Raw genomic sequence first — 25243 nt, forward strand, 5'->3', positions numbered from 1 at the left:
TCTCCTTTTCAACTCAGTTTATTTTTCTCTGGGAAGGAAAATAGACAATATAGCATTAGCTTTAGATTACCAATTAGCATCCCTGGGGTAGTAGAAAGAGCAATGTTTATCCTTTTCTCTTCTCAAGGTAAATTAACAACATTTACTCTTCTAGATTTTACATCCTTTACCTGGATCTTAATTAATTAGCTACAGCTCCAAGCGTAGTTGTTAAAGAAAGCTTTGTTTGCCTGGGCTTTGCCCAGGAGGGAAAGACAGTCTAGGAGGTGTTTCCCAGATAGTTGGAGTGATAGATGACACAGCAGGGCTTCTGCTGAGAAGAAGGAAAGAGAGTGCTCAGAGTGGCTAAGTTCACAAGCCATGAGGACGGGAACGTGCAGTCACTCAAAATGACTTCAAGATGTGATGAGCAGAAGAGCACAGTTGGTGAATAGGGAGATGCAAAAGTGAACTGGAGTGTGTGGTGATCACCACTACTGTGGCCATCTGGTATCGCTTCCAACTCTATCTGGTAACTTCCTCTGGAGTCATTCCACCTAAGGGACAAAGGAACTGAAGCTGACCAAAAGGAAATGGGATCTGTGAGCCAAACTAGGTCAGACATTCTGCTGATATTTAATTAAGACCATTGCAAAAGTATGGACTATAAGCACCATATAGAATTGTCAGTGACTCATCTTTTCTTCTTTTTTTTTTCTTTTAACTTTTATTTAATGAATATAAATTTCCAAAGTACAGTTTATGGAGTACAATGGCTTCCCCCCATAACTTCCCTCCCACCTACAACCCTCCCCTTTCCCACTCCCTCTCCCCTTCCATTCATATCAAGATTCATTTTCAATTATCTTTATATACAGAAGATCAGTTTAGCATATATTAAGTAAAGATTTCAACAGTTTGCACCCACATAGAAACACAAAGTGAAAAATACTGTTTGAGTACTAGTTATAGCATTAAATCACAAAGTACCACACATTAAGGACAGAGATCCTACATGAGGAGTAAGTGCACAGTGACTCCTGTTGTTGACTTAACAAATTGACACTCTTGTTTATGGCATCAGTAATCACCCTAGGCTCTTGACATGAGTTACCAAGGCTATGGAAGCCTTTTGAGTTCACCAACTCTGATCATATTTAGGCAAGGTCGTAGTCAGAATGGAAGTTCTCTCCTCCCTTCAGAGAAAGGTACCTCCTTGTTTGATGATCTGTTCTTTCCCCTGGGATCTCACTCACAGAGATCTTCCATTTAGGTTTTTTTTTTTTTTTAACTTTTATTTAATGAATATAAATTTCCAAAGTACGACTCATGGATTACAATGGCTTCCCCCCGATACCATCCTTCCCACCCACAACCCTCCCCTTTCCCACTCCCTCTCCCCTTCCATTCACATCAAGATTCATTTTCGATTATCTTAATATACAGAAGATCAGCTTAGTATACATTAAGTAAGGATTTCAACAGTTTGCTCCCACACAGAAACATAAAGTGAAAAATAATAGATGATTTTTTTCAAATGATGATGAAATCAGATAAGACCTATTGTCATGTTTAATCCCAGTGAGAGTCAAGTTGGGAGTTGACAATTACTTTTTTTTTTTTTTTACAGAGGATCAGTTTAATATGCATTAAGTAAGGATTTCAACAGTTTGCACCCACATAGAAACACAAAGTGAAATATATTGTTTGAGTACTCGTTATAGCATTAAATCTCAATGTACAGCACATTAAGGATAGAGATCCTACATGAGGAGTAAGTGCACAGTGACTCCTGTGGTTGATTTAACAATTGACACTCCTGTCTATGGCATCAGTAATCTCCCTATGCTCCAGTCATGAGTTTCCAAGGCTATGGAGGCCCTCTGAGTTCTCCGATTCTTATCTTGTTTAGACAAGGTCATAGTCAAAGTGGAGGTTCTCTCCCCCCTTCAGAGAAAGGTACCTCCTTCTTTGAAGACCTGTTCTTTCCACTGGGATCTCACTCACAGAGACCTTTTGCCAGAGTGTCTTGGCTTTCCATGCCTGAAATACTCTCATGAGCTTTTCAGCCAGCTCTGAATGCCTTTAGGGCTGATTCTGAGGCCAGAGTGCTATTTAGGACATCTGCCATTCTATGAGTCTGCTGAGTATCTCACTTCCCATGTTGGATCACTCTCCCCTTTATTTACTCCATCGGTTAGCGTTAGCAGGTACTGGACTTGTCTATGTGCTCCCTTTGACTCCCAGTCCCTCCACCATGACCAACTGTGAACTGAAATTGATCACCTGGAACAGTGAGATGGCATTGGTACATGCCACCTTGATGGGATTGAATTGGAATCCCCTGGTATGCTTCCAACTCCACCACTTGGGGCAAGTCAGTCTGAGCATGTCCCAAATTATACATCTCTTCCCTCTCCCATTCCCACTCCCATGTTCAACAGGGATCACATTTCAGTTAATTTTCAACACTTAAGAATAACTGTGCATCAATTACAGAACTAAACCACTCATATTAAGTAGAACAGATAAAAAAACTACTAAGAGGGATAATGTATTAAGTTGTTCATTAACAGTCAGGGCTATGCTGATCAAGCCACCGTTTCCCATAGTGTCCACCTCACTCCAACAGGTTTCCCTCTTGGTGTTCAGTCAGTCTTTTTTTTTTTTTTTTTTGCCAGAGTGACTTGGCTTTCCATGCCTAAAATACTCTCATGGGCTTTTCAGCTGGATCCACATGCCTTAAGGGCTGATTCTGAGGCCAGAGTGCTGTTTAGGACATCTGCCAGTCTATGAGTCTGCTGTGTATCCCGCTTCCCATGTTGGATCGTTCTCTCCCTTTTCTATTCTATCAGCTAGTATTTGCAGACACTATTCTTGTTTATGTGATCCCTTTGGCTCTTAGTCCTATCATTATGATCAATTGTGAGCAGAAATTGATCACTTGGACTAGTGAGATGGTGTTGGTACATGCCACCTTGATGGGGCTGAATTGGCATTCCCTGGTATGTTTCTAACTCCACCGTTTGGGGCAAGTCAGCTTGAACATGTCCCAAATTGCACATCTCTTCCCTCTCTTATTCCCACTCTTATATTTACCAGCAATCACTTTTCAGTTAAGTTTCAACACTTAAGAATAACTGTGTATTGATTACAGTATGCAACCAAAAGTATTAACTAGAACAAACATAAAAAATACTAAAAGGGATAACGTATTAAGTTGTTCATTAACAGTCAGGGCAAGGGCTGATCAAGTCACCGTTTCTCATAGTGTTCATTTCACTTTAACAGGTTTCCTTTTCGGTGCTCAGTTAGTTGTCACTGATCAGGGAGAAGGAAATCTGAACTGATATTTGATGGTAAAGGTAAATCCAGGATTTTGAGTCCTTGGATCCAATCATTCCTGAACCTCCAACCCTAGATATCTTAGGTACAGACAAGTATACACCCACATTTTACTCAAGCCCACTTGCAACCAGGAATTCTGACTTGAAATGAGGTAAAAGTCATACTTAAGGAGTTCCAGGAAGGCAAATCCACAGACATTGGCATCAAGATCGGTGTGGTTCCATGGAGGTCCTATGTGGGGTAGAAACGCTCAAGTTTCACGATTATTCAATGAAAATTGTTGAGCATCCCTTACTTATTTTCATTTTATTTAAAAGGCAGAGAGAGAGGGAGATCTTTCATCTGCTGGTTCACTCCCAACAGCAAGGCCACAGTCAGGATCCTGGATCTCCGCATGGGTAGCAGGGCCCCCAGTACTTAAGCCATGCATCCCATGATGCACATTATGAGGAAGCTTGATCAGACTGTAGTAGCCAGGACATGAGCCAGGCATTTTGATATGTGAGGAACATATCCGAAGCAGCAATTTAACTGTTAGTACAAACACCAAACCATAAGAAGTATTTTAAACCAAAGAAGAGAAACCTAACCTAGCTTCAGGAACCCATAGAAGGCTAAGCAGCAACTTAACTTCATTATTCAAATATTAAGTTGGTATGACAGCTATTTATCTTGAATTAATAGACTGAAGCAAAGTTTTCTGCAAACTGTCACCCTAAAAATGTTCTACTGAGGCCAGAAGGCATCCTCTCACCCTTCTCCATGGAAATCCATATTCATGTAGTGCCTTCTGTGTTCTAAGCACTGAGGTTGGTGTTGGGGAATTCATGTATGAGCAAGCCCAGTACAACCACGAGGCAAGCTCACAGTCAGACATAACTTAACAAGCCCTTGTACTAAAACTGTGAGGATGATACCAGAGCAAGGATGTTAATTTCCTAAATCTGTGTATCAATTTACCACAGTTTAATGGCTAAAACAATACTCAGGGATAGTGTCTCAGTTCTGTTGGTCAGGTGCCTCAGCTAGTATCTGCTCAGGATCTCACAAGGTCAACACCAAGCTGTCTGCCAGCAAGACTATGTTTTGCAGGCTCAGAGGAAATATTTGCTTCAGTCTCATTCAGATGATTCACAGAATTGAATTACATGGGTGGTAGCGCCCCTTTCCTTGCTGGCTGTCTTGGGGATGGCTATGTACTCCTAGACATCAGTTCAAATCTTGCTTACAAATCTTGCTTCTCTGTATCTTCAAACCATAAACACACCAATTCCAGTCTCTGAATCTCTCTGCTTTCTCCTTTGCCTTCCTCTTCTCCCACCAATCAAAACATGTGCTCTGCTTTTAAGGATATGTGTGAACAGATTAAACCAACACAGAAAACGTCCTCTTATTAAATTTTAAACCTATCTGCAATGTGATTTCTCAGCAATTACTTAGATTTGACTGAATAACTAGAGGGTGGTATTTTTGGAATATCTTTAAAATTCTACTCACTGCAGGGCACATGACTGTGGGAATCATTGAAGGCTGCCAGGAAGAAGTGATATGTAAGCTGATTTATAAAGTAGTGGGAGTTGTCTAGGAACAAATGATAAGGAGAGTAGAAGTTCCAGCAAAGGATCAAAGGAGAACCAGGCACATAGTGGAATGGGGGTAAAACTTAGGATGGCTCAAGTAAAGACTCAGAGGGAAAAACACGATGAAAGGTGAGGCTGGAAAAGAAAGCAACGCTTCCTTGGTAAAAGGACTGGTAAGCCATACTCTACCTCCCAAATCCTACTCAAGTGCTGCTAGTTGAAAGAACAAATGTTAGCTCCAAGTATATCTGCACTTGGAGATTTCAAGATTTCAGCCTGTTGGGACTGGCACGGTGGCATAGCGGGTAAAGCCACCACCTGCAGTGCCAGCATCCCATATGGGCGCTGGTTCAAGTCCCAGTTGCTCCACTTGCAGTCCAGCTCTCTGCTACGGCCTGGAAAAGCAGTAGAAGATGGCCCAAGTCCTTGGGCCCCTGCACCCGCATGGGAGATCCAGAAGAAGCTCCTGGCTCCTGGCTTCAGATCAGCGCAGCTCTGGCCGTTGTGGCCAACTGGGGAGTGAACCAGCAGATGGAAGGTCTCTCTCTCTCTCTCTCTCTCTCTCTCTCTCTCTGCCTCTGCCTCTCTGTAACTCTTTCAAATAAATAAATAAATATTTAAAAATATTTTAGCCTGTGTAGGAGAGAGAGGGATCCTAGAAGGAGGCTGTATACTGTGAACACAGTAACACCAATTCCAGCACACATTAGACACTCAATAATATTATCCCTTCTCCTCATCATAATTTTGTGTTTTCATTTTCTCTGAATTGTAACACACAAATTCACTCTAAAAAAACGCACTGACTGACTTTTGGATTCCAAGATTATAGAAGAGGGAACAACAAGACTGCACTAGGCTAGGGATTACTGGAAAAAATAAAGTGTGGAAGTGCACTCTCAGGGGATAATTATTACATGGTGGAAATTCTACTGAAGGAAAAGGAACCAGATGGACCTGGGTGGAAGGTACACACATGTAGCATGAACAAGGACACAACACAAGACCCCAGCAGTCAAGAACTGGAGCGGGCGGCAGATTGGAGCTGGATGTAAGACTACATTGCAGCCGGCGCTGCAGCTCACTAGGCTAATCCTCCACCTTGCGGCGCCGGCACACCGGGTTCTAGTCCCGGTCGGGGCATCGGATTCTGTCCCGGTTGCCTCTCTTCCAGGCCAGCTCTCTACTGTGGCCCGGGAGTGCAGTGGAGGGTGGCCCAAGTGCTTGGGCCCTGCACCCCATGGGAGACCAGGAGAAGTACCTGGTTCCTGCCATCGGATCGGCGCGGTGCGCTGGCTGCAGCGCACCGGCCGCGACAGCCATTGGAGGGTGAACCAACGACAAAAGGAAGACCTTTCTCTCTGTCTCTCTCTCTCACTGTCCACTCTGCCCGTCAAAAAATAATTAAATAAGTAAATAAATAAATAAAAAGACTACATTGCAGGCCGGCGCCGCGGCTTAATAGGCTAATCCTCCACCTAGCGGTGCCGGCACACAGGGTTCTAGTCCTGGTCGGGACGCCGGATTCTTTCCTGGTTGCCCCTCTTCCAGGCCAGTGCTCTGCTGTGGCCCAGGAAGGCAGTGGAGGATGGCCCAAGTGCTTGGGCCCTGCACCCCATGGGAGACCAGGAGAAGCACCTGGCTCCTGCCTTCGGATCAGCGTGGTGAGCCAGCCGCAGCGTGCCAGCCGCGGCGGCCATTGGAGAGTGAACCAACAGCAAAAGGAAGACCTTTCTCTCTGTCTCTCTCTCTCACTATCCACTCTGTCAAAAAAAAAAAAAAAAAAAAAAAAAAAAAAAAAAAAAAGACTACATTGCAGCAGCAACCAGTGGTGATACAGCCAGAGGAAGAGTGCGGTATGAGTCCAACCTGGAGCACTAGGGGCTAATGGGTTCCCGCAGACTCAGTGGAAGTAAAAGGGGCACATCTCTCTCACCCCACCCTCCCCACAATGGTACCAGATACCTGGCTGAGAAAGAGAGGGCTCCATTTTGGGCATGGGTGGCAGCTGCAGAAGCCCTTGTGCATGTACAAAGCAACTGGCTAAGACAGGATACCACTTTCTTGATAGTACTGGCAGCAGGGGCTGGGAGAGGGCTCTCGTGTGTGCATATGATCCAGAGATTCTAGCAGAGGGAAACATCTGTGGTCCCCACTGATTTGAGCCTGGCTGGGAGGATTGACAGAGGGCTGGGCACCCACACAGGGCAGTGAGGTGCCCCTATCCTCCCAACATACCACAGGCTCTGGTCCCAAGCTGCTGAGGTGGAGCATCTACAGACAGCTGGCCCAGGGAACATCTGCCTCTCTGCGGACTGGATAGGCAGGCAGGGCAAAGCAGGAACTCTGCACCCAGTGACTGTGGCAGCCTTGTGTGCTGAGACTATGGGGACTTGATGGATGCATGAGAGGGTGCAGGATGAAGCTAGGTGTCAGAGCAATCACTATGTGGGTCTCCATACACTCAAAGCTCCCTGGTTGCCTAGGGCAGGTCATTGCAGCAGGATCCATGCACAGAGTGCGGACTGTGAAGATCATTTGTGAGCACAGATGAAGTGTTGAACTCACTAGGGGCTAACACCAGGCATTGAACACCTTGCAGAAGAGGTGAGGGGGTGATAACACCAACAGAAGTGACCATCCCCCCCTTCTATTAATACGAGAAGATCTAACACAATGGACTTGAGTGTTCCCATGGATACTTGCCCACCCTGGAGCACCGACAAGAGCTACCTGGCCACATCCAGCACACACCGCTTGGTATTCACTGAAAGTTCAGACATTCCACTAAGCCGTAGAGGCATAGCTCTAAGGTAAAAGCCATCAGTGGAAAAAAACAACAAGTAGCTCCACAAATGCCTAATAATAAATGCAGAAGTTCAAGAAATAAGAATAAAGAAGACATCATGACGCCCCCAAAGGAACACAACAACATTTTAATATTAGAATGTGAAGATACAGAGATTGATGAAATGCCAGAAACAAAACTCCAAAGATTAACATAGGAATACTCAAAAGCATTCAGAAGCAAATTCATGAACTAAAGACATCCATACATGACAATCAGCATGCAAACATGATCTTAAGTCTCCCGTCTTTAAAAGCTCTACATTATGATTGAGTTAGGGTCCCATTTTTCCATTCCCAAGAATCTGTATACATGCCACCTTTTTTGTCAATCTGGCAAACACCATCACTCAACAGAAATTGCTGCTGTCAAGGTCTCAAATGACCTCCATATTGCTAAAACCATTGGACACTTCTCTGTTCTTATCTCTCATCATCAGCCCACAACTGACTATTGTTCCCTCCACATTTCCCTCATATCTGCAAAATGACTAAATGCTCTACTGGTTTTCATTGCACCTTTCTGGTTACTCTTCCTCATTCTTTGCTTATTCCTTCTTCTTTTGCAACTCTCTAAATATTTCTACCTCAGGGCTCTGCATTAGTTACTATTCAAGAAAACTTTGCACCAGAAATTGTTTAAAATGGCAAGACAGATTATATTCAATGCTACTGTGTCGCTCCCCCTCTTCATGGAGGAACGACACAGGACCCTGCGCTGTTCTTTTGTCTGCTCGGCCCTCCCCGGGTTTGCTGCTGGTTCTTCCCAGGTTGGCTACCGACCCTTCCACCTCCGTGGAAGGGCGGTTCCCCCTGCCACATTCCCCACTTCCGCGGGGGAGCGGCACACCTCCGGCCGGCTCTCTCGGGGGCTGCACAGGTGTTCCCCTTAGATGTTCCTGGTGCATGCCGTCTCTCTCCTCCTTTATAGTCCTCTTCCACCAATCCCAACTCGGCTGCCCACACGCCGAGTACGCTGCTCTCCTCCAATCAGGAGCAGGTCCCACAGTTTATTGGTTGAACTGGAGGCAGCTGTGTAGAAGCTGTTTCCCTTCTCAGCGCCATATTGTGGGAGAGCAGATGCATAGAATAAGTCTTAATTCCAGTAACTTAGTCTAGTCCGAGTTGCTCCCAGTTGCTCCCCACACTACTGCAGTAGTGCAGAAACCTCAGTGCAACCTGAGCTCAAACTCTGCTGAATAAAATGTGTAAATACAAAATACACTATCTTTTATTATCATCTCCATACTGTACATTTGGGCTCATCTTGCATAACTGAAATGATGTACTCTTTGATAAATATCACCTCATTCCCCCTTCCCTCCAGCCCCTGGCAATTGCAATTCTACTTTGTGCTTCTATGAGTCTATTAGAGAATTCACATGTGAGCTCATGTAGTGTTTCTCTAAGTTTGGCTTATTACACTCAACATGTTTTCCACTTCTAATCATGATGTCACAAATGGCAGGATTTCCCTCTCTTTAAAGCTGAATAATATTCAATTTTATATTTTTATATATATATATATATACACTTCTTTATCTGTTTATCTATTGAAGGATACATTTCACTATCTTGACTCCCAATGGACATGGGAGTACAGACACCTCTTTGAGATCCTGTTTTCAATTCCTTTGGATGTATACTCAAAAGTGGAAAAGCTGCTCATCTTATTTTTAATTTTTTGAGGAATCTCTACACTCTTTTCCATAATGGCTGCAGTGCACACAGGTTCCCTTTTTCCACATCCTCACCAACACTTGTCTTTTGTCCTGTTGATAACAGCAGTCTTAACAGGTGTGAAATACTTCTTTGTGGTTTTAATTTGCATCCTTGATGACTAGAAATGTTGATGTGCACCTTTTCATGTGCTTGCTGGCCATCTCAATTACTTCTTTTGAGAAGTGTCTATTTAAGTCATTTGCCAATTGTCTAATTGAATTCTCTTTTAAAAAAAAATTATTTGAAAGGCAGAGTTAGAGGAGGAGGAGGATGGGGGCTTCAGGGAATTATCTATCCACTGTTCACTCCCCAAATGGACCCACTGTGCAGGGCTGAACCCATCCAAAGCCAGGAGCCAGGAGCTTCTTCCAGGTCTCCCACACAGATACAGGGACCCAAGCATTTGTGCCACCTTCCACTGCTTTCCCAGGCCATAAGCAGAGAGCTAGATCAGAAGAGGAGTAGACAGACACAAATTAGGGCCCATATAGGATGCTCTTGCTGCAGGCAGAGGCTTAGGCTACTACACCATGTCAATGGCCCTAGCATTATTTTTTTTTAATTACTATAGTTTTGTAATATAATTTAAAGTTAGGAAATGAGATTGTGCCAGTTTTGTTTTTCTTACCTAAATTTCTTTGGCCATCCATCCATGATTTTCTGTGGTTCCATGGGAATATTAGGATTGTTTCTCCTCGTGTAAGAAGTATCTCTGGGATTTTCATAGGGACTGCATTCAGTTTGTAGCTTATTTCTGGAGGTATGGACATTTAGATACTGTTAATTTTGCTAGCCCATGAAGGATGTGTTACCATTTATTTGTGCTCTTAATTTGCTTCATCATTGCCTTATAATTCTCATTACAGACTTTTCATAACTTGGTTAATTCTGAGGGATGCTTGTCATTGTTGTTAATGTAAACAAGATGTATAATGCAAATAAGATTTGCAGCTGCAAGTTTTCTAAAGTAAATGCTCTAACAAAAGTGTGAACAGGGCCTACATTCCAGTTTTGGCTGGAACAAACAACACATTATTTTGGCAGCACCGATCTTTCTAAGCAGGAACTTAAGGGTGCAGGGGTCATCCTCCTAAGGCTGTGCCCTCGAGTTGTTGAAGCTGTGCTTGTGCTTGTCCAAGGCTCTTAGGGAGTGGAAGAAACACTTGAAAGTTGCCTTTCTCACAGGGCAAGGATGAAGCCTAGTCATGAAGGGGCCTCTGAGGAGCTTCACTCCAGCTTGGCCAAGGAGAGAGTCATTGAGACACTGTCTTCCCTCTTCCTACAAAGTATTGATGTCTCTTACTGAGAACTCAAACTCAGTTCAAACTTTTCCACATCTTGAAACTCATTCCCCAAATAATTTCTTAAATGTCCATTTGATTGTCTTCAGGTATCTGAAAGTTAACTTAACCAAAATAAAACCAAAAAAACAAAAAGCCCGTCCTTGAATTCTTGCTTTATGCATCCCATCAACATGCTGTTTCTCCACTCTTTCTGCCTTAGTGAATGACACAGCCAATCACCAAACATGGTTTAGTCCACAACCTAGGAAGCAGCCTTAACCTTTCCTTATAGCTTTCCAAAATAATCGATCAATAATCTCTCTTGGCTCTACCTCCATTGGTCTCTTTCACCAGCAACGTCCAGCTATTCTGGTGCTAAGCATAGAGTTGGCCCACAGTCCTGTACTGTCCTGCCAGGGACAGCAGCATTTAGACAAAATAGTCTTCATGGAAGAGTATTTCAAAGGGATGCCAGGTATTCGTGTAAAGAATAATAAAGAGTATATAATAATATATAATGAAGAGTATATAATAATAAAGAGTAATAGCCGGTGCCGCAGCTCACTAGGCTAATCCTCCGCCTTGCGGCACTGGCACACCGGGTTCTAGTCCTGGTCGGGGCGCCGGATTCTGTCCTGGTTGTCCCTCTTCCAGGCCAGCTCTCTGCTGTGGCCAGGGAGTGCAGTGGAGGATGGCCCAAGTGCTTGGGCCCTGCACCCCATGGGAGACCAGGATAAGTATCTGGCTCCTGCCATCGGATCAGTGCAGTGCGCTGGCTGCGGCGGCCATTGGAGGGTGAACCAACGGAAAAGGAGGACTTTCTCTCTGTCTCTCTCTCTCACTGTCCACTCTGCTTGTCAAAAAAATTTTAAAAAAGTAAAGAGTAATAAAGATTTGCCACACCCAACTTTGGTGTCACCTTGAACACTCTCCTCACCCTGGAGCACTGAAAGGAGCTCCCTGACCACACCCAGCAAACACCTCTGGGCATTCATTGAAAGAGCAGACACTCCACCAAGCCACAGAGACACAGTCCAAAGATAAAAGCCATCACAGGGGGAAAAAAAAAGTATTTCCACAAATGCCTAATAATAAATGCAGCAATTCAAGAAACAAAAATAAGAAGACAACAAGATGCCCCCAAAAGAACACAACAAAGCATTACTAGATTGTGAAGATTAAGAAACTGTAGAAATGCCAGAAATGGAATTCAAAAAATTGATTGTAGGATTACTTCAAAGTAAACAAGAGCAAATCCACAAATTAATGAAATCTGCACATGACATGAAAGAAATTTTTTCTCTGGCTGACACCACAGCTCACTAGGCTAATCCTCTGCCTGCAATGCCAGTACTCCAGGTTCTAGTCCCAGTTGGGGTGCCATTTCTGTCCCAGTTGTTCCTCTTCCAGTCCAGCTCTCTGCTGTGGCCCAGGAAGGCAGTGGAGGATAGCCCAAGTGCTTGGGCCCTGCACCCACATGGGAGACCAGGAGGAAGCACCTGGCTCCTGGCTGCAGGAGCTCAATTCACAATAGCTAAGACCTGAAATCAACCTAAATGCCCATCAACAGAAGACTGGATAAAGAAATTATGGGATATGTACTCTATAGAATACTATACAGCAGTCAAAAACAATGAAATCTGGTTATTTGCATCAAAATGGAGGAACCTGGAAACATCATCCTGAGTGAAATAAGCCAGTCCCAAAGGGACAAATATCATATGTTCTCCCTGATCGGTGACAACTAACTGAGCACCTAAAAGGAAACTGTTGAACTGAAATGAGCACTATGAGAAACGGAGACTTGATGAGCCCTTGTCCTGACTGTCAAGGAACAATTTAATTCTTTATTCCTTGCAGTATTTTTTTTTTTGTTCTACTTAATACCATTGGTTGAACTCTTTTTTACACACAATTATTCTTAGGTGTTTAAACTTAACTGAAAAGTGATCCCTGTTAAATATAAGAGTGGCAATAAGAGAGGGAGGAGAGGTACAGTTCAGCACATGCTCAATCAGACTTACCCCTATGGTAGAGTTAGAAACGTGCCAGGGGATTCCAATTCAATCCCATCAAGGTGGCATGTACCAATGCCATCTCACTAGTCAAAGGGATCAGTTTCAGTACATAATTGATCATAATGATAGAACTAAGAGTCAAAGGGATCACATAAACAAGACTAGTGCCTGCTAATACTAACTGAGAGAATTAAAAAGGAGAGAACAATCCAACATGGGAAGCAGGATACACAGCAGACTCATAGAATGACAGATATCCTAAACAGCACTCTGGCCTCAGAATCAGCCCTTAAGGCATTCAGATCTGGCTAAAAAGCTCATGAGAGTATTTCAGGCAAGACACTCTGGCAAAAAAGGGGCCTAAATGAAAGATCTCTGTGAGTGAGATCCCAGTGGAAAGAATGGACCATCAAAGAAGGAGGTAACTTTCTCTGAAGGGAGGAGAGAACTTCCACTTTTGACTATGGCCTTGTCTAAATGAGATCAGAGTTGGCGAACTCAAGAGGCTTCCATAGCCTTGGCAACTCATGACAAGAGCCTCAGGTGATTACTGACGTCATCAATAAGACTGTCAATTGTTAAATCAACAACAGGAGTCTCCGTGCACTTACTCCCCATGTAGGATCTCTGTCCTTAATGTGTTGAACTATGTGAATTAACAGTATAACTAATACTCAAACAGTACTTTACACTTTGTGTTTCTGTGTGGGTGCAAAGTGTTGAAATCTTTACTTATGTTACTGGAGAAATTACAGGGTTCTTGTCTTCGCGCAAGAAAGAATTCAGGCATGAGACAGAGTAGTGGAAAGTAAAAGTAGCAAGGTTTATTAGGGAAGAGACATCCATAAGGACGGATGAGCACCTCTCCAGACAGGACCTGAGAGAGAGTGCCCAGTCACTGGGACTTGGGTGGGGGGGAAGGAGCAAGGTTATATGGTTCAGTGGTGAGAGTACACCTGGGGAAACCAGGCGGGCGGCTCAGCAGAGAGGCAGAGGGCTGAGTGCGCAGTCCAGTTGAGGCTAGGGATTTTTTAAGGAGATGGGTTTTGCTTCCCCACCTCTGCTCCTCTTGGAACAAAGGGCTTTTTGGATGTAAATAGAAAAACTTCTCTTAAAGGTCTGAAACAAAGGACTTTATGGATGCAAATGTTATCAGACAGGAGGAAGGGTGGGCAGGAACTGTAGAGAATTGGGATCCAGAGCAGGGTATTTGAAATGCAGATACTGGACAGCACCTGGGAGATTGTGGAAGATTTGTCAGGCAAAAGGGGTGGGGACCCCCCACCTGGCAGGTTATCAGGTAGAAGGGGGCAGGGCAGGGCAGGATGTGAATACCGGGCTGCCCCTGAAACACCATCTGGATGACTTTGAGATGCAGCATATGCTGGACATAGATGTCTTCTCTTTAGGCCTTTATGTCGCACACACATAAGCTCATAACTGACTTTCCTACCTAACACTTAGTATACACTAAATTGATTTTCTGTATATAAAGATAATTGAAAATGAATCTTGATGTGAATGGGATGGGAGAGGGAGTGGGAGATGGGATGGTTGTGGGTGGGAGGGAGGTTATGGAGGGAAACAGCTGCTATAATCCAAAAGTTGTACTTTGGAAATTTATATTTATTAAATAAAAGTTAAAAAAATGCTCAGGATCACTAGCCATCAGGATATACTAATCAAAATGGTCCAGCGACCATTAAAGACAGTAAGGAGATACCTCAAAAATCTGAATATAGACCTACCATATGATCCATCCATCCTACTCCTGGGAATTTACCCAAACCAAAGGACATCAGCATATGAAAGGGTGATCTGTATTCCCATGTTAATTGCAGCTCAATTCACAATAGTTAAGATATGGAATCAACCCACATGTCCATCAACTGATGAATGCTTAAAGAAATTTATATATATATATATATATATATATATATATATATACACACACACACACACACACAGAAAGGAAAAACAATATGGAGGACTACTCCACTATAAAAAAAAAAAAAAAAAAAAGGAAGTCCTGTCTTTTACAACAAAATGGTTGCAACTGGAAACCATTACACTTAGTGAAATAAGTATAATAGCCCTCAAAAGACAGATATCATATAGTTTCCCTGATCTATGGTAATTAATAATTAATATATAGAGTACCTAGAATATAATGTATTGGAGTGAAATGAACCCTGTGAGATTTGATGAATGTTTATAGCTCTTGTCTCTACTGCTGAGGAACAGTGTTTTTTTTCTTCACACTATTTGCTGAATTCTTTTATTTATTGTAGGGTTAACCTTATGATCATTAACTAAACTGAAAATAGATAGTTGTAAAAAATTAAGAGTGGGAATGTGAGAGGGAGGTGGAAGAAGTGTTGGAGCATGTGTGGGAGGGAGGGTAGGTTCTGAAGTATCACTATGACCCTAAATCTATATATATGAATCTTATATAACAAATAAAATTTTAAAAATTAAAAATGAAAGTAAGCTGTCAAAAATGCACTGAATGACTTATAAAGATGGCTGAATGGGAACAGCACATGGTATATCTGACCAGGGTAGATAACAGGAGAAAAGCAGAGGTAGTGCATTCCCAGGGGAGAGGAGGAGAGAAGTTTGCAGTCAAAGAAGAGGAACGCCACAGAATGACATGGAAAATTCAAATACACAGCAGAAAACAGGGACGCCATCCACAGCTCCCACAGCCAGGAGCTGCAGGAAACACCAGCTTCTGAAAGTGAGGTCAAACAGACAGTGGTCTCCCTTCCACTGGTGATATTGCCTAAGGGAGACCTTTAAGGAACACAATGACTTTGATTCCTTCCTGGAACGATAACCAGGGGCAGAGTACCCATCTAATCCAGTGAGTGGAAAGCATGTTTCTTTCTCCCCATTCTCCCACAAGGGTGCCTGGTGACCGTTGTGGAGGAGGCACCATCTTGATGCCAGCAGAGCTTGCAGTGACTCTCATATGCAAGCGCCATTAGGGAATTTTACCAGAGGGGGAAAACTTTCTTTTCTCCAATGACTTTAAGTCTGGCTAGGAGGATTGGCAGGGGGCTGGGAACCTACTTGGGACTGTGAGGTGCCCCCATCCACTCACAGGATCTGGGGCTCAAAATGTCAAGACCAAGCATTCACAGGCAGCTGGCTCTGAGGACATCTCTGCTCTCTCCATGGACAGGGCAGGCCCATGGGGCTGGGTGGATTCTTTGCACTCCAAGACTGTGGGAGCCTTGAGTGCTGTGACTGTGGGAATTTGGTGACTGCACAATAGGGCACAGGGTGTAGTTGGGTCTCTGGGCAATCACTCTGTCTGGCATCAGAGGCTCAGAGCTCTTTACTGTCTGGAGTGTGTCATTGCAAAGGGCTTCATGCTCACACTGAGGACTGCCCAGATCAATCATGTGGTTAATTCACCCGTGTGAGTAGGGGTTGTACCCACTGTGGGCTAACCCCAGACACTGATTACAAAGAAGGAGGTGAGATTGGGATTATGCCAACAGACATGGTCACACAATCCCCACCACTGACAAAAGAGGAGAACTTCCAACTTCAGTGACACCCTAGATTCTCACCCCACCCTTGAGAACTGACCAGACCTCCTTAGCCCCACTGAGCACATGGCTCTGAGTATTCATTGAAGGAGAAGACACTTCACTAAGCCACAGAGGCATAGTTCAAACATAAATCAACCAACAAATGTTTCTACAAATGCTTAAAAATAAATGCAGAGGGGCCACACCGTGGCTCACTTGGTTAATCCTCTGCCTGTGGGGCCAGCACCCCAAATGGGCACTGGGTTCTAGTCCCGGCTGCTCCTCTTCCAGTGCAGCTCTCTGCTGTGGCCTAGGAGGGCAGTGGAGGATGGCCCAAGTGCTTGGGCGCCTGCACCTGCGTGGGAGACCAGGAGGAAGCACCTGGCTCCTGGCTTCAGATCGGCACAGCATGCCACTGGCTGTGGCAGCCATTTTGGGGGGTGAACCAACGGAAGGAAGACCTTTCTCTCTGTCTCTCTCTCACTGTCTAACTCTGCCTGTCAAATTAAAAAAAAGTAAAATAAATGCAGAAATTCAAGAAACAAGAAAAAGGAAGACAACATTATTCCTCAAAAAGAACATAACCCTTCATAATTAGAATGTGAAGATGAAGAGACTGATTAAATGCCTGAAAATAAATTCAAAAGAATAATCATAAAATTATTCAGAAATATGGGGAAACAAATTTATGTGGTAAACAAATCCATTCATGATACGGATGAGTAATTTTTTTTTTTTTTTGACAGGCAGAGTGGAAAGTGAGAGAGAGAGACAGAGAGAAAGGTCTTCCTTTTTCCGTTGGTTCACCCCCCAAGTGGCTGCTACGGCTGGTGCATTGCGTCCAGCGTGCTGCACTGATCCAAAGCCAGGAGCCAGGTGCTTCTCCTGGTCTCCAATGCGGGTACAGGGCCCAAGCACTTGGGCCATCCTCCACTGCCTTCCCGGGTCACAGCAGAGAGCTGGACTGGAAGAGGGGCAACAGGGACAGAATCCGGTGCCCCGACCAGCGCTGCAGGCAGAGGATTAGCCTATTGAGCCATGGCACCAGCCGGATGAGCAATTTTGTTGACAGATTATAAAGTTGAAGAAAACTCAAACTGAAATATTAGAAATGAAGAAGTCAATGTATCAAATGGATAGTATAGTAGAAAACCTCAACAACAGACTTGGTGAGGCAGAAGAAAGAATATCCAAGCTAGAAGACAAATACTTGGAAACATCTCAGTCAGTCAGACAATAAAAAAAGAAAAAATTAGAAAAACTAAAAACAATATTTGAGATTTATGGGATACCAGCAACCAAGCATACACATCTTCAGTGTTCCTGAAGGCATGGAAAGAGAGAATGGATTAGAAGACCTACGCAGAAATATAATAGCAGAAACTTTCCTTAATTTGTGGAAAGAAAAGGACATCACAGTACAGGAAATACATAGAACTCCTAATAGACATGATCAGAAAAGATCTTCACCACAACATATTGTAATCAAATTTTCAACAGTAAAACATAAAGAAAATATTCTAAAATGTGCACAAGAAAAACACTAGACTACTTTAATAAAACCCCAATTGGACTAACAGCTGATTTCTCATCATAAACCCTTCAGGTTTAAGGGAATGGAAAGACGTAGTCTAAATCCTAAAAGAAAGAACCTGTTAACCCAGAATACTCTATGAGGCAAGCTCTCGTTTATTAATGAAGGTGAAATAAATATCTTCCAAAACAAACTGAAATTGAAAGAATTTGTCACCACTCATCCAGAGATACCAATGATTCTTAATGAACAACACACACACAGAGAGAACAATAGACATCATTCTGAAAGAATGTGAAAACAGAAAATCCCCTAATAAAAGTACAAGGAAATCCAAAGCAAACAATAGGAATATTTATAAAAAATGGTAAGACTAAATTGTTAGTTATCAATAATGGCTTTGAATGTAAATGAGATAAATTCAATTATAATATACAGAATGGCTGAATATATAACAATACAAGACCCATATATTTGCTGCCTATAACAAATACAAAAAAAAACTGACCAAAAAAGATTCACACAGATTGAAAGTGAAAGAATGAAAAAAGATATTCCACACAATGAAAAGCATTTTGAGCAAGTATAGCCACCCTAATATCAAACAAAATAGAATTTAAAACAAAAACTGTTGAAAGAGACAAAGTAGAGCACTATGTAATGCGTAAGGGATCAATTCAACAACAAGACAGATCAATTAGACAGAAAATCAACACAGAAACAACAGAGCCACTCTACACTATGGACCAAACGGGTCTGTTATCTACAGTACATTTCATCCCACAGCTGGAGAATACACATTCTTTCACAAGTGCATGGAATTTACTCTAGTATAGGCTATATGTAAGGAAATAAAGATAGTTTCAGCAAATTCCAAAAAAAAGCCTAAAACAAACCATGTGTATTTTCTGACCACAATGGAATGAAACTGAGATTAACAACTTGAATCTTGTCTGTCACGGATCAGTGCTTTTTTTTTCTTCATACTATTTGTTGAACACTTTACTTAGTGTAGGGTTCATCTTATGGGTATAAAGTAAACTAAAAATAGATCCTTGTAAAAATTCAGAGTGGGAATGGGAGAGAGCAGAAGAGAAAGGGTGGGAGTGTGGATGGGAGGGAGGATAGGGTGGGAACTATCACTATGTTCCTGAATCTGTATATAGGAAAAACATGAAATCTGTCTACCTTGAATAAAATTTAAAAAACAAGAATCCCTAGAAACTATGAAAACACATGGAGACTGAAAAACATACTTCTGAATATACAGTGGGTCATAAGAGAAATCAAAAGGGAAATCAAAAAATGAAGATGACAACATGACATATCAAAACTTATGGGATACAGCAAAAGTAGTGTTATGAGGGAAGTTCATAGCAGTTGACATCTGCATCAAAAAATTAGAAAGGCATCAACTAAATGACCTATCAGTGTATCTCAGGACCTACAAAAACAACAAATCAAACCCAAAATTAGTAGACAAAAAGAAATCATTAAAATTGGAGAGGTAATAAATAAAATTGAAAACTAAATAAACAATACAAAAAATCAGTGAAATGAATAACTGATTTTTTGAACAAATAAATAAAATTGATACACCAATGGCCCAACTAACCAAAAAGAGAGTGAGAAGAACCAAGTAAATAAAAGCAGAGGTGAAAAGGGAGATATACTATGGATACTACAGAAATTAAAAAAAATCAAGAATTATTAAAAGAGCTATATTTCCAACAAATTGGAAAACCTAGAAGAATGGATAGATTTGTGGACAAATAAAATCTACTAAAATTGAGCCATGAAGACAGAAAACCTAAACAGACCAATAACAAAGACAGAGATTGAATCAGTAAATAAAGACTCTCCCAGCAAAGGAAAGCCCAGAACCAGATGGCTTCAATGCTGAATGCTACCAGATGTTTAAAGAAGATCTAATGCCAATTATTCTCAAGCTATTCAAAACAATTGAAAGAGAGGGACTCCTACCAAACTCCTTGTATTAAGCCAGCGTTACCTTAATTCCTAAACCAAAAAATGATACAAGAGAAAGTGAACTACAGACCAATATCCCTAATGAAAATAGATGCAAAAATCCTCAAAAAAAAAAAAAAAAAAACAGCTAATTGAATCCAACAACACATCAGTAAGATCATTCACCTGGACCAAGTAGGATTTATCACTGGTATGCAGGAAAATTTCAATACCCTCAAATCAGGCATTGTGTCAGACAATGGGGAGATACCTCAGAAAGCTGAAAATAGAGCTACCAAACGACCCAGCATTCCTACTCCTGGGAATTTACCCAAACAAAATGAAATCAGCACATGAAAGAGTGATAGTGATCTGTAGCCCCATGTTTATTGTACCTCCATTCACAATTGCTAAATATGGAATCAACCTAGATGTCCATCAGCCACTGACTGGATAAGAAATTATGGTATGTACACACTATATAATACTACTCAGCCATAAAAAAATGAGATTTCTTTTGCAACAAACTGGATGAAACTGGAAACCATTATACTTAGTGAAATAAGTCAGTTCCCAAAAGACAGTTACCATATGTTTTCCCTGATCTAGGATAACTGACAGAGTACCTAAAATGTAATGTATTGGAGTGAAATTAACATTTTGAGATTTGATGATCATTTACAGCCATTGTCTCTACTGTTGATGAACAGTGTTTTTTTTTTTTTTTCATACTATTTGTTGAACCCTTTACTTAGTGTAGGGTTAATCTTTCCAGTATAAAATAAATTGAAAATAGATCTTTGTAAAAATTCAAAGTGACTGGGAGAGAGAGGAGGAAGAAGAGTGGGAGTGTGGGTGGGAAGGAGGAGAAAGTAGGAAATATCACTCCATTCCTCAATCTGTATATATGAAATAGGTATGCCTTAAATAAATTTTTTTAAAAATAAAAATAAAGGTTGCCATCTTGGGTGACTTCTCTTCATATCAAACACCTACTTCTCAACTACTTGTACATTTTGTGCTAAGCAAAAAACAATAATCTTGGACGAAACTAATAGTTTCTCCTGTTTTATTTGTAAGAAAACTCCTCAAATCTAGGAAGCTGTTGCTAACGGACAAAAGGACTTCACCCTTCTGACCTGTCCCTCTCCTTCCTTACCTGCTTCTTCAATCTGTTTTGGCTCTTACTGATGCATTTTCTTCTTAGTAACAATTGTAATGTTTGCTTTCATTTACTGATTATGAAAAAGGGGCTCATATGTAGAGCATTAAACCCAGATCCCACCACAAGCAAAGGGCACAACAGAATTTAAACACTGGTTCCTAAATCTTGTTTTCAATCACAACTTTATTCTGTCTTCTGATCCTATATGTTTAGTATCAACAGGTGAATCTTAAGCTGAATTATTTAGATCACTTCCTACAGTCCATGTAGCCAGAAATGACTTAATTTGTAAAAAATTAAACATTGCATAATTTCACCAAGAGTGGTCACAAACTTCCTAACCTGGAAACAGGCTTAACTGGCAAAGGTCAAGTTGTTAGGGAATGTGAAAGCTCTATTAATTTCTGTTTTCATAACTGTCTACAGTGCCAGTGGCTCTGAAATAAGCCACCCCTCCAACTGCATCACCTCTGCCTCCATCTCTTACACCTGAGTAGGACATACAAGCACATACAAGCTTGACTCACATGAGTCAAGCAAACTGCTAGGAATATTCCCAAAAATGGGTCTTTTGATCTCATTTTCAAATCGTCATTTAGAGGCTTGAACAGGTGAGAAGCCTTCCTGAAATTCACATCGTTTTTGCAATGTTACATACAGAAGTACATATTTTTTGTGTGGTTACTCACAGAGGCTCTATCTTATTTTTCCCTGATTCTCCAGGTACGGTGGGTATACAATAAATGTGTACTAATGATGAATTCAGGGACACTCTTCTTCTAAAGAAGCCATTAACAACTTACTTAAAGCAGAGACAGGAAGAACAAATGGGTTTCGCTTATAATTTTCCCAAAGATCACCAAATCTGTCATTTATTCTTCCTGTGGTATATTGTATCCGAAAATGAGAAGCCATTCATCACATGAGCCAGTTCAGTTACTAACCAGCAGGTTCTGGTAGGTTTAATTACTTGGTTCAGTGTGTATTTCACTTCTTCAAATTGATGGGGTACACTTATAAATGCACACAGTGGAAGGAGGGAGTGTTATTAAATTATTCTGTCACTAATGGGGGATTGGGGATGCAGTTAGATCTGAGAAGGCAATAGAGCATATTCCTGAAATCCAGGACCCTGCATCTATATCCGTAAAAGCTCCGGACTGAACCAAGAGTAGAATTTGGCCCACCTGAATGGGGCTAATGAATAAGAAGGTGAGGGTTGGGGCCGGCTCCGTGGCACAGTAAGTTAATCCTCCACCTGCAGCGCCAGCATCCCATATGGGTGCCAGTTCTAGTCCCGGCTGCCCCTCTTCCAATCTAGCTCTCTGCTATGGCCTGGGAAAGCAGTAGAAGATGCCCAAGTCCTTGGGTTCCCTGCACCCCCATGGGAGACTGGGAAAAAGCCCTGGCTCCTGGCTTCAAATCGGCAAAGCTCCAGCCATGGCAGCCATTTGGGGAGTGAACCAACAGAAGGAAGACCTTTCTCTCTGTCTTTCCCTCTTCACTGTAACTCTACCTCTCAAATAAATACATAAATAAAATCTTTAAAAAAAAAAAAAGCTGAGGGTTAACTCCTTTCACAAATAGTCCTTACCTAGAGAACAGATACTCAACTGTGCACCTGAGTCCAAACTGCAGTTCCACAAGACTTCAGACAAGTCCCATCTGAGCCTCAATTTGGTCATTTGTAAAATGGGGTAATAATACCCTCCTATTGTATCATGAAAAAGACTAGCTGGGTAATGTATTTGTAGCACTTAGCCTATTTTCATTAAGTAAATATCTACTCACCACCTACATTGTACCTGTTGGGAAACCAAAAGGAAATACTTCCTTCAGTTCTTGCCTTAGTTTTCTCAACATGCCACAAAATAACACAGACTGGATTGGCCAAAACAATCAAAAATTATTTTCCCACAGCTATGGAAGCTGGGTTGTCAAATCCATTGTTGATGAGGGACTCTTTCTGACAAGTAGATGGCCATCGCCTAGCTGTGTCCTCATGCAATGGGAAGAAAGCAGGCTCTGTGTCTCTCTTCTTACATGAAAACCAGCCACATTGCATCGGGACCCAGTCCTTATGACCCTTGTTTAACTACAGCTACTCCTTGTTGGCACTATTTCCAACTATAGTCACATTGGGGCTTAGGCCTTCAACACAGGAATTCAGTGGGGACACAATTCAGTCATGGCATCTGCCCTTTGGGAGAGTTGGGAAATACCAGTCTAGATTTTGGAAGGCACCAAGTTTCAAGCTTCACAAGTAGTTGGTAGGACCAAGGTCCTTCCTTGTCCCTTAGCAAAGCTGCTTCTCGGCCTCTTACACTCAACTCTAGCATCATCTCCTCTGGGAAATCTTCCTTAACCTCTCAGCCCAAATTTTAGTGCCTGCTCCTCTGAGATTCCATTGGTCTTCTTTCCTACATTAATTGTAGAATGGCTCACACTGTACTGTGCAGCTCTGTGTTTAGTTGTCTCCTCCAAAGGAATGTGAGCTCTTGGAGAGCCAGGACTATATTTTGTTCACTCTGTGTCAACTCAGGATATGATGAGGCTCAATAGATAGCAGAAGATGGTTGGATGTTGTCCTAAAAGGATGACCAAACACAAATACAGGAGAGTCCAAGACTCAAACAGGTAGCTGGTACCAGACAACATCATAAGTAAGAAAGCTCTTCTGCTTCCTGAATTGGGTTTTAGAACAAGGTCCCAATTTCTGTAAGTGAGCTTGATAAGAGATTGACAACACTAAGACTGAAGTGAAGTACCGTGCAGATTACCAGAGTAGGAAAGCAGTAACCGGTGGGCAACATAACGAATCAGGCAGCAGATTAGAGTGTGATGGAGCCCATGTTAACCCCTAGCCATGCACAAGATAATTCTGAGGCTGAACAACAGATCCAAGGGTCCTCAGGCCCGTTAAATGCTCCCATTATTTAAGGCGGTATTGTTCTTAGGAACCAGGGTTGGAGGCAGATGTTTCAAGTGCTCAGTTACTGGTTAGAGTCGTGAGGCGACTCTGCCAACCCTATTCTGTGTGGTTGGTTGGGGAAGGAGTTCTGTGTGTTGCCCAAGAACTGCTTTGATCTCTAATGTGTGAGGAAGGATGAAGGGAGGCTTGATCTCCTTGAGGCTAAAGATATTTCTTTGCCTACATGCTGTGACTCAGTCAGCCAGTGTCCATGTGAGACCTATATCTCTACCTTGGACTAGATAGAGGGAATTGGGTCTGAGACGGCACTCTGTGAAAAATGGGGGAAACGGCTATAAAATATGTATAATCAGGAAGAAAACCAGAGCAAATGAAACAAAATAGTGTTATTCACTAAGAGCCTGCTATACCCTTGGAACTGTATTAGTTGCTCATATAAGTGATTTCTTGCAGCAACCCCATGGGGTGGGTAAGTTCACACTCACCTGAAATCTGAGAATAACAGACTGCAGGAGGTTAGGTGACTTCCAAGAACACAAAGCTAGAATTAGAAGATCAGGGAATAATTCTCACTGTTTGCATTTGGGTGTACTTCCCACCTCCTTCTCCCCCTAAATCTACTCCATGCATCCCTCGGGACACTCTTCCTGCAGAAGTTGTGTGTGTTCTCATAATCCTCATTTCACCACTCCAAGATGTCACAGTTATTCAAACGTGAAATATCATTCTGGCTTAGGTGGTAGCTAGACAAGAAATCCTGGCTTTGACTCCTTGGCCACTTAGCACGAATGAGATGAATATGAAAGTACCTGTCACAATCTTCATCATATATAACTCTGACAACCTTGTGAAGTTAGCAGGATTAACATTTTTCAGATGGGAAAACTGAGATTCAGAGAAATATAGTGATTTTCTTAATGCTACAGAAAGGAGGCCAGATACAAATGTTAGATCTATGTATGAGTTTGCTGGGGCTGCCATACAAATAGACCCCAGGCTGGGTGACTGAAGCAACAGAAATTTAGTTTCGCACAACCCCAGAAACTGGAAGGCCCAGATCAAGGTATCAGCATGTTTGGTTTCTCTGAGGCCTCTCTCCATGACTTGCAGATGACTGTGTTTTAACAGCCTCTTCACGTGATTTTCCCTCTGTGCATCTGTGTTCTATATCCTCTTATTAGTACAAGATCAGAGTGGATTAGATACCACCTTAATTCCTTTCACCCTAAAGACCCAATCTGCAAGTACAGTCACATTCTGAGGTCCTGGGCATTAGGGCTTTAATATGTTAATTGCCAAGGACACAATCCATCCCATAATGATCT

This window comes from Oryctolagus cuniculus, chromosome 6 (genome assembly GCF_051225735.1).
Source record: "Oryctolagus cuniculus isolate XC-2025 breed Fujian yellow rabbit chromosome 6, ASM5122573v1, whole genome shotgun sequence".
NCBI classification, from domain to species: Eukaryota; Metazoa; Chordata; class Mammalia; order Lagomorpha; family Leporidae; genus Oryctolagus; species Oryctolagus cuniculus.